This window comes from Hermetia illucens, chromosome 1 (genome assembly GCF_905115235.1).
Source record: "Hermetia illucens chromosome 1, iHerIll2.2.curated.20191125, whole genome shotgun sequence".
Lineage (NCBI taxonomy): Eukaryota > Metazoa > Arthropoda > Insecta > Diptera > Stratiomyidae > Hermetia > Hermetia illucens.
This window is the reverse complement of record NC_051849.1, coordinates 19,359,140-19,372,538: the sequence shown is the minus strand read 5'-3', so window position 1 is coordinate 19,372,538 and position 13,399 is coordinate 19,359,140. Positions and strand designations below refer to the sequence as shown.

At 45.2% G+C, this 13,399-nt stretch overlaps 1 protein-coding gene across 5 annotated transcripts in view; it reads left to right on the top strand.

Annotated features, from left to right (window-relative positions):
- The first annotated feature begins 379 nt into the window (after positions 1-379).
- LOC119654387 (dystroglycan) overlaps positions 380-13,399 on the top strand; it is a 174,670-nt gene continuing 161,650 nt past the window's right edge. For 2 of the 5 annotated variants that reach the window (XM_038059769.1, XM_038059778.1), the window contains exon 1: positions 381-819. The gene's annotated coding sequence lies outside the window, so the exon portion shown is untranslated. Of the gene's footprint in view, positions 820-13,399 lie in introns of all 5 variants that reach the window. The other 3 variants (XM_038059761.1, XM_038059786.1, XM_038059794.1) reach the window with 3 other exon arrangements.

The window sequence follows — 13,399 nt, the reverse complement described above, 5'->3', positions numbered from 1 at the left end:
TAGGCATCTTAGCAAAGCTTACCGTTTGAATTGGTAAGTTTTGATTCAAGATCCTTACCGAGGAAGGTGTCTAGACTCAAAAGTGTGAATATTTAGTACACTATTTGCGTTACCTTTTGGGGAATTTTTCTCGAGGGCAGACAAAGTGGTATCTAACGGTAATTGCGAGCAGACATATACTCCGGTCATCAGTATTGACTGATATTATATTAATGTGGCAAATTGGTAGCAAAGGTGAAAAGATATCCTCATTAGGAAAAATATCTATTTGATTCTGTATCTAATAATTGGATCTTTTTCCCAATTAGATTTTGACAGTTGTCAACATGATTTGTGACCAACTTTAGCACAATCCGTCTGTCACTGTCAAATGCAACTGTCTGGTCAGCGGAGACGAATCGCCGCAGAAGTACTTTTGCTCCGCTGACGGTCGGGTTGCTCTCGCCTGCATACGTACGTCTGCTCACTCGTTGGTTGGTGGAAAGGGTGGTGTTCCTCGATTTGTTGTTTTCTGTATTTTCACTTGAAACTTAGCCAGTTGCCATCAATGAAGTAGATTCGCATACGCGCGAAGGGATGTCCGTCAAGTAGTCGCGAACGCTGATTGCCGGTCGCTTTTGTTCTGTTGCGCATTCTTTTCAGTGCTTTTGTCGCCGAGAAATCCGCTCCGGTCGCGATTTGTGAGGGTGTTTTGTTTGCAGCTGTTGCGACTCTTGCGACGCCGTTTGTTTCCTCTTGGTCGTTTTTCATTTGACGTTTCGCAGCCCACGGTCCATTCTGCCGGAGTAGTTTTGTTGTCTTCACCTCGTCCGCCGTCTGGTAAGTAAAAGAATGACTGCAACTGGAGAAGGGAGGGAGGGAGGCGGTCTGCGGGGCGATGTACTGGGCCGAGTGCGGAAAGGATTGTCGAAAAGGGTCTTCCTGCAAATCCCCGGAATTGCACACGGTGCGAGTTCGATGAGGCTGTACGCCGAGCCCGCAGCAGCCCGGTGGACCTAATCAACGAAAAATCGATGCGAATCTGAGATGCTTCCGTCCGCCTTCATGGAGAAGGTTTCCCTCGAGGCACTCGCATGTTTTCGATTTATTTTGTGTCCGGTTCATTTGATCCCGGCCGCCTACGAGTGGAACCTGGAGTCAACGCCAAAATTGGGGGCCCACATCACAAAAATGCCTGCTCCCGCGGCAGACGAGGGAAAGGGTTCAGGCCGGCCTGCACCGTGTTTGCTCAGCGTTTCGGAAAGCGAGACGGATCCCCGTTTGCTCCATGGACCGTGCATGCATATTTGGCTGCCTGCCGTCTGCCTGTGCTTTGTGCTGCCGCCAGCTCCCCAGCGCCCGTTCCTTTGTGAACTCACTGATGGCTGGCTGGAATCCTGGCATTAATTAGAGCTCGCGGAGCGGCCAACGGGGAGAAGTGCGGTCCTGCATGCCAGGCGGACTATCCCCGGTGCAGCTTCGACGGCACGAGTCCGCCCGCATCCTCTGAGCCACACACTCGCCTAAACGACGCTTTTAACTCTCGTACTTGTGCCCGTCCGTCACTCATTCGCACTTAACTCCTGCCTCCTCGCGCACCGCCCGACCCGTGTCTGCTTCCTGCTCTGTACCAAAATCGATTCTAATATTCCTGGTCCCTTTGGGATTTAGGCGATTTCCGTGTGCGTAACGTGACTGTCGGTTTGATTTTATTTTGAACGTCCTCCCAGCAGCCCAGAGTGAGGGCGAAGGACCAAGGCAGGGATGTGTGTACACTACGGGAAGCACTCGCCAACCCATTGGCAATTGGATTCCACGGGGCAGGTGAGAATTTCACTTTCGTCGCGCTACGCTGGCTTTTGTTTTCAATGCACTTCACTGGGCACCACATTGGGCTTAGCGGAGAGGGTCTTCGACCGGGCCAGGGCGTGAAGTTGAGTGTGGGAGGACAGGACGGTGAGAAGATCACCCTCGACGAAATCAGTACAAACAACATCTGGCGATTTGTGGAGCTCAATGGTTACATGCACGGGGGAAATAGTTGGCCATTAATGGTTGATGCACTAATCAAACTAATCAGGACGCAATGTAATCATAGAGGAGCGTACATGTCTCTGCAGAGGAACTTGTGCGCTTCTGCAGGTGTACTAGGAAGAGTCCTGATTTATGGAATGGTTGGCTAAAAAGATTATATGCACATAACACGCTTCCGAAGGGTTGAATGAGGATGGAAATTGCTGCGGAATATTTCCGCGAAACTGCTAACCACGTTTGGATAATTCGCATATGCACTTGCAATATATGAGAACCTCCTGTAATCGATTATTACTACCTAAAAATTTTGGCGTAAATTCTGAAGCCGAGTTTTATCCACTCTGAAAGGAATAATATTAGGATGTATTCTATCGCTCTCTATGGTTCTGAGTGTTGCCCGACTATAAAAGACAATGAACGCCGTCTTTCGGTAATGGAGACGAAGATGTTGCATTGGACTAGTGGCGTGACCCATTTTGATCAGGGACGTCTTCGATGGTATGGTCTCGCAATTCGCGCTAACGAGAATTCACTCTCCAAGTTTGGTCTGAACATCGAAGTCGATGGCAGTTCCAGGCAGATTAGGTACACTGGACGGTTCCCAAAGAATGGTTTACCCAGTGTCCATAGCCTGACTCTAGCTAGAGCCTGGGCAATCGCAGAGGAAGTGCATGAGGGTTTCCCCCCTTCTCCGCAGCTTTGGCAATGTGAATTGTAGAGCATGTCGAGCCTGGCCGCGTGTTCCCGTATGGGCCAGTGCCCGGTGCAAACAACCGAAATCTTGAATGCATTTGCATGCGTCTGGCACAGGGGCTGTCATGGTTTATGCTATAAGCGGGCCAAATCCTCCTTGGTTTGCACAGATTCGTCACCTAAGGCCCGCAGCTACTAAGTAGTGCGAGTAGACTCCGATCTTGACAGCGGGACACCGACTGTACCCGCCAAAGTGCTGCCAAAAGCATGTTCTTATGCCTGGGAAACCAGAGGAGGGTGACCTTGAGCGTGTCGTCCACACTGTTCAGCGTGTCTCTGCACTGCCCCACCAGTCTGGAGAATGTCGTCGCTAAATACAAGGCCTTGATGTCAGTCAGAATGGCTATGTTACGCTTAGGGCTCGGATCACACTCCAGCCATGGATAGACTTCCAGTATCGCCAGTACTTCCGCTTGGAATACCCTGGCGAAACCTGGGAGGCCATACGACTCGGATACACTGCCTGTATTCGAGAAAATCCCCGCATCGACTCCACAGACCATCTTTGATTCATCAATGAAGAATAACCTTGTGTCATAACCTTGCAACACGCCGCCAGTCTTCCACTTTACCCTGGTTGGAAAAAATACAGCAAAATTTCTCGTAAAGTTCAGCTTGCGTGTAACATAGTCCGTGGGGAATTCCCCGAATTCCCCAGGTGCTTCATCTAGGATGTTACTGTGTCCGTAGGACTTTGCTGCCCAGCACGCTACAACGTATTTAATGTGGAGGTCTACGGGGAGGGGATGAAGGGGTATATTGAGAGCATCTGCCGGGTAGGACTCCAGAGCCCCAGTAGCACTTGCACAGACGGTTCTTTGAATCCGATTAAGCTTCATCCTATTGTATTTTTTCGTCAAAACCTGCCACGGTACAATAGAGTCGTACGTTAGGATTAGACGTACCACAGCGGTGCACATCCAGAGACCCATCCTCGGTCGGTTGGCTGTTTTTTTGGGGTTCATCTTCCTCGATAACAACCCAGTCGTCCAGGAAAATTCTGCGGTTTTGAAGGTGTAGGGATTGGACGAGCGTGTCCTTATCCATGCGGATCGGCAACCAGATGCGAGCGACCGGTCTCCTGGGAATTTCGTTGTAGGGATGACCTTGAACTTTACGCCCTCCCAGTTGTCACTAATCTTAGCGATGCACGAACCGAGAAAGTCGCTGAAGAGTTGTTCATCGGAAGCTATAACGTGGAAACCACGGACCCCCGAAGGAGAGGAATCAAAGCAGAGGATGAGTCCCGTATTTTTACCTTCGATGATCAGAATATGCTCAATAACCATCTCCGACAACCTGACCTCAACAACGAACGTGACCGAAAGTAACGACAGATGGTAATCGCTCCATTTAAATATAATCGCAAACATGTACTGGGTACGAATTATAATCAAGTGAAATCCATCATAAGTTCAGACCTAAACCAAGCCGAAGTACGTTTTTTGTTGAGGTTGCTGGGAGTCCGTTAGTCAACTTTTTCGTTCTTTTTTGAAAACTTGGGTGTTTAACCCAAAATGAGGAGTCCGTGGATTATAAAAGAGGAAGCAGGTTGCTTTCCAAGCGGTCCGATCCGTCACCCCCCGGTATTTGGTAGCTGGTTTTGAGACGACAGTATATTCACCAACTTCCATTTCACAGTGCTCTTCTTCATATCATTCGTTATTAAAATCGCTTCCGTTTTCTCATTCGCCAAGGTCAGCTCGAATCTTTCTAGCTAGCCGTCACGTCAGACGTCTACGGGCTGCTTTGCTGCAACAGCTACAGCTAAATGAAAAAAGAGAAAAATAATAAAAACAGTTACATCCCCTTGTGGTGATGTATTCGTCCTCTCTGACAGGAAATTTTCGGCCAGACCCTAATATCTGGGAACCTGTGTCAAGCAAAGACAACACGACACAGCAGTCACCATAAATCAGCGCGTCTTATTACATCCACCTTTAGAGTGGACGCGCTTTCGACGATTGGTAGAAGCCTTTTGTAGATCACTCTCTCCATCATCTTCTCCACTGTATCCAACAAATGGACCGGCCATAGGATACTGATTCTCTGGCTTATTAAGTTTAGAAAGCAACGCCACTTAGCAATGAATATTCCTGCTTTTAGGCACGCCTCGAAGGTGGTCGTGTAAAGGTCGGTACTAGTCTTTACTGCCAGCTTCAATACTCTGTTTGGAATACCATCCAAACTTGGAGCCTTGTTTTCACCGATACTACCACATATTTCCCCCAGCTCGTCCTCAATTACTAGAGATATTACGTGGTGTGGCAACAGAGTGGCGACACTCTCTTTCAGGAGGTGCGGGCAGGTCACCCGATCTTCGCAGCATTTTGATTGCCTCCCTGTAGGCCACACCCCATCGGCATGGTCGTGCAACTTTTTGAAGCAGTTCTTTTTGCTTCTCTGAATCCCCTCATCATCAAGTTTTCGTTGTCGATCCAGGAAAACCATCACAGATGTTTTTCGAGCGCGATTCGCCCTTGATTTTCATGCAAATTGTTTGGTGGTCACTGTGAGTATATTCCTCACTAGCTTGCCAAGCAACTCTTTTGACTAAAACGGCGCTCACTTATGTCAGTTCCACTGTAGCTCCTCTTCTTCTGAAAGTGTTTGAGATCCCAACGTTTGGGGGTACCACATTTAGCTCCGTGAATGGTTCGAACAGAACATTACCTCTCACGACCTTTCAAAAACCCTCACGTTAAAATCCCCTGCAATGATTTTCGGTCACCGTCCACTTGCATCCAGAAACAGAGCGCTCAACATCTGCTCATACTCGGCAAATGTAGCGCTGGGCGGGACATAAAAGCTATATATGTGGATTCTTTTCCCCTTTGCTCTGACGAATCCAACCTTCGGATGGTCCATTATCTCGCTTGTTCTCCGTATATCTCCGTAAGTGTTGCCACCAACGTGATTTTGAGGTTTCGATGTGGCTCACTAATTATAACCACATCGATATTTTTCCCTCTTGCTCTCCTGTATTCTGGGCACCTGCTGCTGCCTCCAATGTTCGGATCGTCCACACTTTCCTTCCCTTTGCACAATAAGCATCTCCTTCACTGCTTCTACCAGTCATTTGAGGTAGTGCATTCCTTCGCAATGTAGTGCGTTCCTTCTACTTTATGCCTCGACGATCTAATGGTTGACCGTTCCGGTAGTGGTTTTTCAAGAAGTTGGGGGTTCAACTTTTTTGGACTCTTTAATTACGCTATTTTTTGACCCGCTGTCGGAAAACAAGTTTATTGATGCTTCATTGACGAAAATAGTAGTTTGAAGAATCTGGCAGAAACTTACTTTTCTCACCTAGTCCAACGCTGTTCACATTTTTGGCATGATGTGACCGAGGCGGCATTCAGTTGTCCATCAATTTGGTAGGTTTTTCGGATAGCTCTGGCTTCGTAGCTGACTTTAGTCAATCCTAATTGTCATTCTAGCTATTTCCGAAATTGATTACATATCGTAAGGGAGAAGAATCAGGGGAGATTGCTGGTGAAGAAGTCTTACTTGCAGATTGGGAAGACATAATCTCCTAGGTGTGTGTCCTGTAATGGAGAGGCGGCCGACGCCAATCATACTTCTTATTCTTGTAGAAGATACGATGAGATTCATCAAGAATTCTATGCAGGCGCAGAGGAGCTCTCTTCAGATAACGTTGTCAGAAAGATGCTGAAGAGCGCTGGCAGAAGGAGCTGTATTGCGCTTTACAGTCGGGTTGATCTTCTTGCGAAGCAGATTAAGCTGAACGGGTAGAGGGATCGGATGGCAAGCGGCTCCTTGAAATAATAATCCCTTTTCTTCCGTCCCATCCCATTGATGCAATGAATTCCTGACTTGAATGCTCCTTAAAAGGCGAGAATGGAAGCCTGGAATAATGTGGCTCTCTTCATGCGGAAATGTTGAGGGAGTCCCACACCCAAAACAAAATGTTTACAATCAAGAGATCTCCTTGTGACAGGTCCCGCGACAGGCCGACCAAAAAAATACATCCAATATCATTAGAAACAAGATGATCGGATCGAGTAACAAGCCTCGGAAAAATTCTAGGGCGTCCACCTCAGTCGATGCGGCGGGATGGTCACCGGTCCTGTCGAGAAACAGGCAAGGGTTCTTGACGCATGGTCGGCGTCAACACGTAAGTAAGTTGATCCGAATAAAACGTGATGCCATTAAAGAAATCGAACGATTTGTTGTTCGGCTGATGAAGCTTATTATTATATCTGCGGTTCGCACTATTCACTTCTTCACCGCGTACGCACCACGGACAGGTCGACCTGATGCCTAGAAAGATGCTTTCTGGCAACTTCTCGATGAAAAGACCTGCAATGTGCCCGCTGACGACTATATCATCATTTCCGGCGACCTTAGTGGTCATGTGGGTGAAAAGGCGCGCAATGAGGGTGGCGAGCGTATAATCGACTTTGCGGACACCCATGACCTTGTACTTATGAATACATGGGTTCATTAGACGATTGTCTCATCTTCCTACATTTTATCACTGTCACTGATTGCAAAGTCGTTCCCTATGAGACCATCGCACCTCAACATCGGCCGTTGATTGCCGTCCTGCGAATTAAGCCACCGATAAAACAGCGTGAGGAACGCACTGGCCCACCGCGCATCAAATAGTGGCGATTTGGTGAGAAGAAAGAAGAAATGATCTCACTTACGAGATTACCAACCATTACGAATGTGGAAGAATCATGTAACCAAATGAAGGACACGGTCCACAAAGCGGCCTCTGGAACCCTCGGGGTCACCAAGCCGGGTAAGCGGTACATCAACTGAGATACTTGGCTTTGGGATGACGATGTTGAAATGAAGGTCCGTGAAAAAAAAACGCCTCTACCACAAATTTCTCGCTGGCCAATTGGCAAATTTATAAGAATGCCAACCGGGAAGCAAAAAAATCAGTCGCTGCCACCCGAGCGGATTATTACAAAAATCTTTACGATAAACTGGACACTCGGGATGGCGAGAGAGATCTGTATCGACTTGCCAAAATCCGTAACAAACGCACATAGGATATCGAACATTTCTTTTGCGTTAATGACAAGAACGGTACTTTGCTCACCAAATGTCGAGCCGCAAAGGATAGATGGCGAGAATACGTGGAGCAGATTTCAACTGAAAAATTTGTTCATCTTCCACTTCCACAATTATTGCGGACATTTGGAGCAGCTCCACCAGTCAGCGCAACTGAAGTCGAGGAGACAATAAAACGAATGAAATTGGGGAAAGCCACAGGATCTGATGGCATCTGAGTTGTGGCTCAGTGAACTCTTTAATCGGGTTATTCAGGAAGGAAGAACACCGTCTGACTGACAAGAAAGTGCCACTGTTCCAATATGGATAAAGATAAGTAGTCCAGCAGAACGTTGAAATTTCCGTCCGATCCGGCTACTTTCTCATACCATGAAGATTTTTGAACGTATTCTTGACTGTATTCGCGAAATCCTTGATATAACCGTAAATCAAGCCGGATTTGTCAAAAACTGCGGAACTACTGACGCAATATACGCTGCGCAACGCTATCAGCCAATAGAGAAGTGCGTTATGAAATTGCTTCACGCATTGACAGAACCTGGATGAAGTGGTGTTCCACAACTGGTGGTCTTTGTGATCGACGTATACACGAACGTCTCCAATCAAAAATTTACAACTATGTATATCGTCCTTCCTATCGCTCTCTATGGTTCTGAATGTTGGCCGACTATAAAAGACAATGAACGGCGCCTTGCGGTAATGGAGACAAAGATATTGCGTGACACGTTTTGATCACATCCAAAATGAGGATATTCACGATAGTTATGAGGTTGCACCGATCGTGAAAAAATTGTGAGAAAGGCGTCTTCGATGGTATGGTCACGTAATTAGCGCTAACGAGAATTCACTTGCCAAGATTGGTCTGAACATCGAAGTCGATGATAAGCGACTGAAAGGCCGGCCAAAGCACTGGTAGCTTGATACGCTGAATGGGGATTTAAAAGCCTCAAGATTGCATCAAGATCAGGCATTTGATACAGCCAAATGGCGAAACCGACCACGACGAGCCGACCCCGCTTGTGAATGGGACAAAGGCTGAAGAAAAAGAAGAAGAAGAGAATAATTCAAAAATGCTGAATATGAACAAACAATATTTCTTTGTCCTCTTTCATCGTGTCGGACACAAGGGGAAATGAGCTCAACTTGTCACTCAAAATTGCTTCAATTATTAGATTTCCTTGACCCATCCATCATTTTAAAGCTATCATATTCGCTCCCTATCATAATGACAACATAAATTAATTCATTAAGTATTCCTGGAAATGTCCTTCAGTAATCATTAGATCATTTCCTTTGCCTCGTCGTCAAGATACTACACAAACAAATCATATCCGTAATATCTTTATTAACCGTCCCTTCATCATTGACATCGCAAATCTGTCGAAAATCATAATGACGTAACTGATATTGTGCAGATGCCTGAATAATTAAACTAATCAACGGTGGAGCGAAAATCTAAATATAGATGAGAAGGTATTATGAGTGGAGATTTAGAGCCCCATCAACACATGCCCCCCTGGCTACGAGCAGAAATCTTTCTTTATCCAAATAAGATAAAAATAAAAATTGATTCTATCTATGCAGAGTTTAACCTTTTGAGCCTCCAAGAAAATGACCGCAGACAGCACTTGCTTTCGAAAATAAATCGAGTTCGGCTTTGTTTATTTAATTTAGGTTAGTAGATACAGAGCAGCAGATAATCTGTTTGATGGAACCATCTTTTACGGGGGCATGTTTCGTGTTCGAAACGGCTGTTTGGAATCTTTTTCGAGCCAAGAAAATCCTTTTATTGGAATCCAGTGCGTGTGCCTGTGCCGAGGCAGATTTAAAAGGCCATTTGTTTCCTGTATTTATACGTAAAAGAATGAAATATATTCCACTTCGTGGGGACGGATTCCGGAGTCTGAATGTTTTGAATGTGATCAACGGCAACGATGTGCCTCTTCATGATTCCTTCCTTGCCTAAGCTTACAAGGTTTCCTTTGGTTAAACATTTTCGCGTGTTACACATCGTCACAAATCACTTTGTCGAAACACTCCTTTTCGCAGGGAGCAGTACTAAATCCTCTCACCCGCTGGGACAATTACCGACATGCGAATGAAATGAAAATATCCGAAATTCCTGGAACTGAACAAACGCACCTAATTTTCTCATGAAAGCTCTGTGTATGTCGCAAATGAATCATTCATCAGGGACAAGCGATACTTAGTATTAATTATCCCTTTTTCCCGAACTAAATAGCTAACGTTTACGACGAATTGATTTATAAACAACCAGACACGCAAGCAACGGCACGCTTACCCCCTTCCTCAGCTCGTAATACAGCACACCAAGCGCGGCAGCTGCTTAAAATGTCCTTTTGTACTTTTCGTGCCTGTGAATCTGAATTCCGTACTCTGACATACATAAACGTAGATTTCGTATGGGTATCCTAGTCCCTTTATCCTATCGTTGACTCCCTATATTCCTGAAAGTTCGCATTGGAATGTTATCTTGGGGGGTATACCGTTCTTCACTTTGCATAATCTTGTGATTTTCTTTTTGTGCGCCATTTATCCTGTCAGCTTATCCGTAAAAGGATATGATAGTTCCTTTGCGGAATTCCTTTCTGTGTTGTTAACATCAGTGGAGCTTTTATCTATCTTCGGCTTCAGATGTAAGCTTGCAAATTGAATCACAACATGGCCATTGACTATTTCCTTTTATTGAACCCAAAACAACACAAAGCCCCCTCGTCTCATCCTTGGGGCATATTGCAATTTACTTATCCCTCGGTAGCCCCGCTAGCCCCGGGTCTTCCTAAACCAAGACGGACCCCTAAGTCTTTCGTTTCGTTAAACGAAAATCAATTTCTTTTCACAGCTGATACCAGTTGTATCTACGGGAAAAAATGATGCATGTGTTTCATTTATTTATGACCTCTGTCCCTATGATTATCTTCAGACGGGTTAAGTAGAATCGTTATCAGTTGCCTGGTTGTAATTGGTGCCGTTCCAATGTAACATTATTGTCAACAAGTTCACATGAGACTCTCGAATGTGAAAATGCACCCTCGTTATCATGATTAATTGAAGGAAACGATGAATACATAAAACTGCATTATATTGATTCATTTTCGGTAAGAACTTTCCCGATAAACTTCTGGAGGACCTCCTAGACAAACGCCTTCAGAGCAGCGAATACGCAATCACGGGGTTAATTTGGTATTTAAATTGTCCTTTGTCTGCTCTCTCCTCATTCCAAAGTTCGACTCTGGAACTTTGAAGTATTTTCCTCATCCCTAATTGCTCACTGTTTCTTCCCGAGTTCTTAGACTCGCTGGTATCACTTCGTGGGAAGTTCGCCTTCTGGATTTCTTTGGAATAAAACCAAATTAATTCTTCAAACTTTCTGCACAATGCATTTCGCGTGATCGTCCCACAACTCATAGAATTTCTTGGAAAACTCGAATGCACCAAATTTCTATTTGTGGAGCGTCCCAGCCGCAAACAAAGCGCATTACCGTATCTGGATCCCGAATTTACATACTCATTAAATTCCAGTGACACACTATGGGAAGCCAGTCCGCATAACTTTAAAACTTTCTGAATCTACCATAAATCTGGGAATTGCAGCGTTTTAAAACTCTTCCGAGTGACATTAACATGCATTTTTCTACATTTCCATGCCATGCACACCACAAACGAGAAGTAAATACACTTTTTAATGGATGGCTCTCCTGCATGTCAGACGACAACTACAGCCAACAGTTTTCTCGGCTTCTATTTTTCCACTTCCTCGTCCTCTTCCGATAATTCCACTCATGTATATGGCATGGGTTTCCTTACCATTTTCAAGCGCCCTTTGGGTCTACATTCGTTTTTTTCCGGAATAAAGTTTCATATCATTAAAGTGTCAAAATTTTGAGTGAAATGTTCGGTATTGGAAATTGTTATTGACAAGGTTTCCATCTAAAAACAAGTTGAGATATGGCTTTTACAGTATCTGGTCTTTGTTTTAAGCCAGAGCCAATTTGGGGAGTAGAGTTGCTTGTTCTGCTGCACTTTCTTCTTCAGTAGTGGCCAATGGTGACGGCTCAACCTCAGAGTTAGTTAAGTGAAAGATTTGGAGCCAAGAAAATAACTTTTGACTCTGATAATGGAAATTATATATTCATTCCGGCGGCGTAGAACTCTGGAATGCAGAGAGTGAGGAATTTGTTGGCGGCAGCTTTGTCTTCAGTACTCACTCTCGTGGTATTACCCTCATACTTGTAGAGGTTTACCGGAGCTGTGTTTTATTCAGACATGTACCGCATCTCAGAGAGGTGGGCCTGCTTCTCTTAGGCCGAGAGCAAGCAGGTGCGGCCATAAATCCTCGAAGCACTTTCGGCAAATCACCCTAACCTCTTTCGTGTTGAAGACCGTAGGTCAGGCCGATCAATTAGGGGTCGCCCTTTTTCAAATCTCAGCACGCGTACATCGAAGACAGCTCCGCATTATCCAATTTTCATGAGGTGATCGTTACACTACAAACAACATACCTTAGCTACCTTCCTGACTATAGAGTGAGTACCAAAGTTTTCAAGAAGGCGTTAATTTAAATAGGATTGGCATCCAACGCCAAGAGATTGGATAATCCAATCTGATCTGGTAAGTGGTCCCTCGGATGTTGGACAGCGAAGCCTTACGGTCATAGAAAACTTCTAGACGAAATACCTCCCTTAGCAGCGGACTACTGACTTCAAGAAGAATTTTACGGAAGATATAACGCATATATAATTTACCGACGTAACAGAAGTATTCTCGTATACATACAATAAACTTCATCAAATCGTCCTCCAGGATTCACTAGAGTATTCAAAGCGGAGATAGTTTCGATACTGACAGCCTGTCGATCGTTGGGACATGTTCCCAGTCCCAAGCGTAAAGTAGTCATGCTGGCCGACTGCGAAGCGATTAGTAGAGAAGGAAACCACATTAGAAGTATTTTGTTGGGATTTTTTTTCTCAATGAGAGTTAATCAGAGTTCAACGAAATTCGGACATTATATCAGTCATATTTTGAACAAATTTTGACGATTTTTATGGGGTAATTTAAGCGGAAAATAACAAAGCTACGGGGCAGTATGCCGCGGAAGGTGGGTATTACGGGACGTGCGACACTTTCAATTTCGATTTGAAACCAAAAAGGCTCTAACTTAACATTACTAACTTATTACCTAAAACCATGAACATCAATCAGATCGACCACTTCGCGATCAGCAGTAGATTTAGGAGCTGCCTTCTGGATGTGCGTAACAAAAGAGGCGCTAACATCGGCCTCGAAAGGGATCACCATCTGATGGTAACTTAGGTTCGCTTGCTTCTTGCGTCCGCTATTTTTCGCAGGGTTGGGGAGCTGCAACATCCTAAGTTCAACATCGACCACTTGTACAACCCAACTGTCGCTCGACAGTTTCGAAAGGGCATCATAAGATCTGGCTGACTGCGAAATCTTGGAAACGTATCGAGGAACGGAAAGGGTTGAAGACTCCAATCGAAAAGTTTAATGACAGGCCCCTCATCCACGACGATGAGCAGCTTCAGGTTTGGACGGAACATTTCTC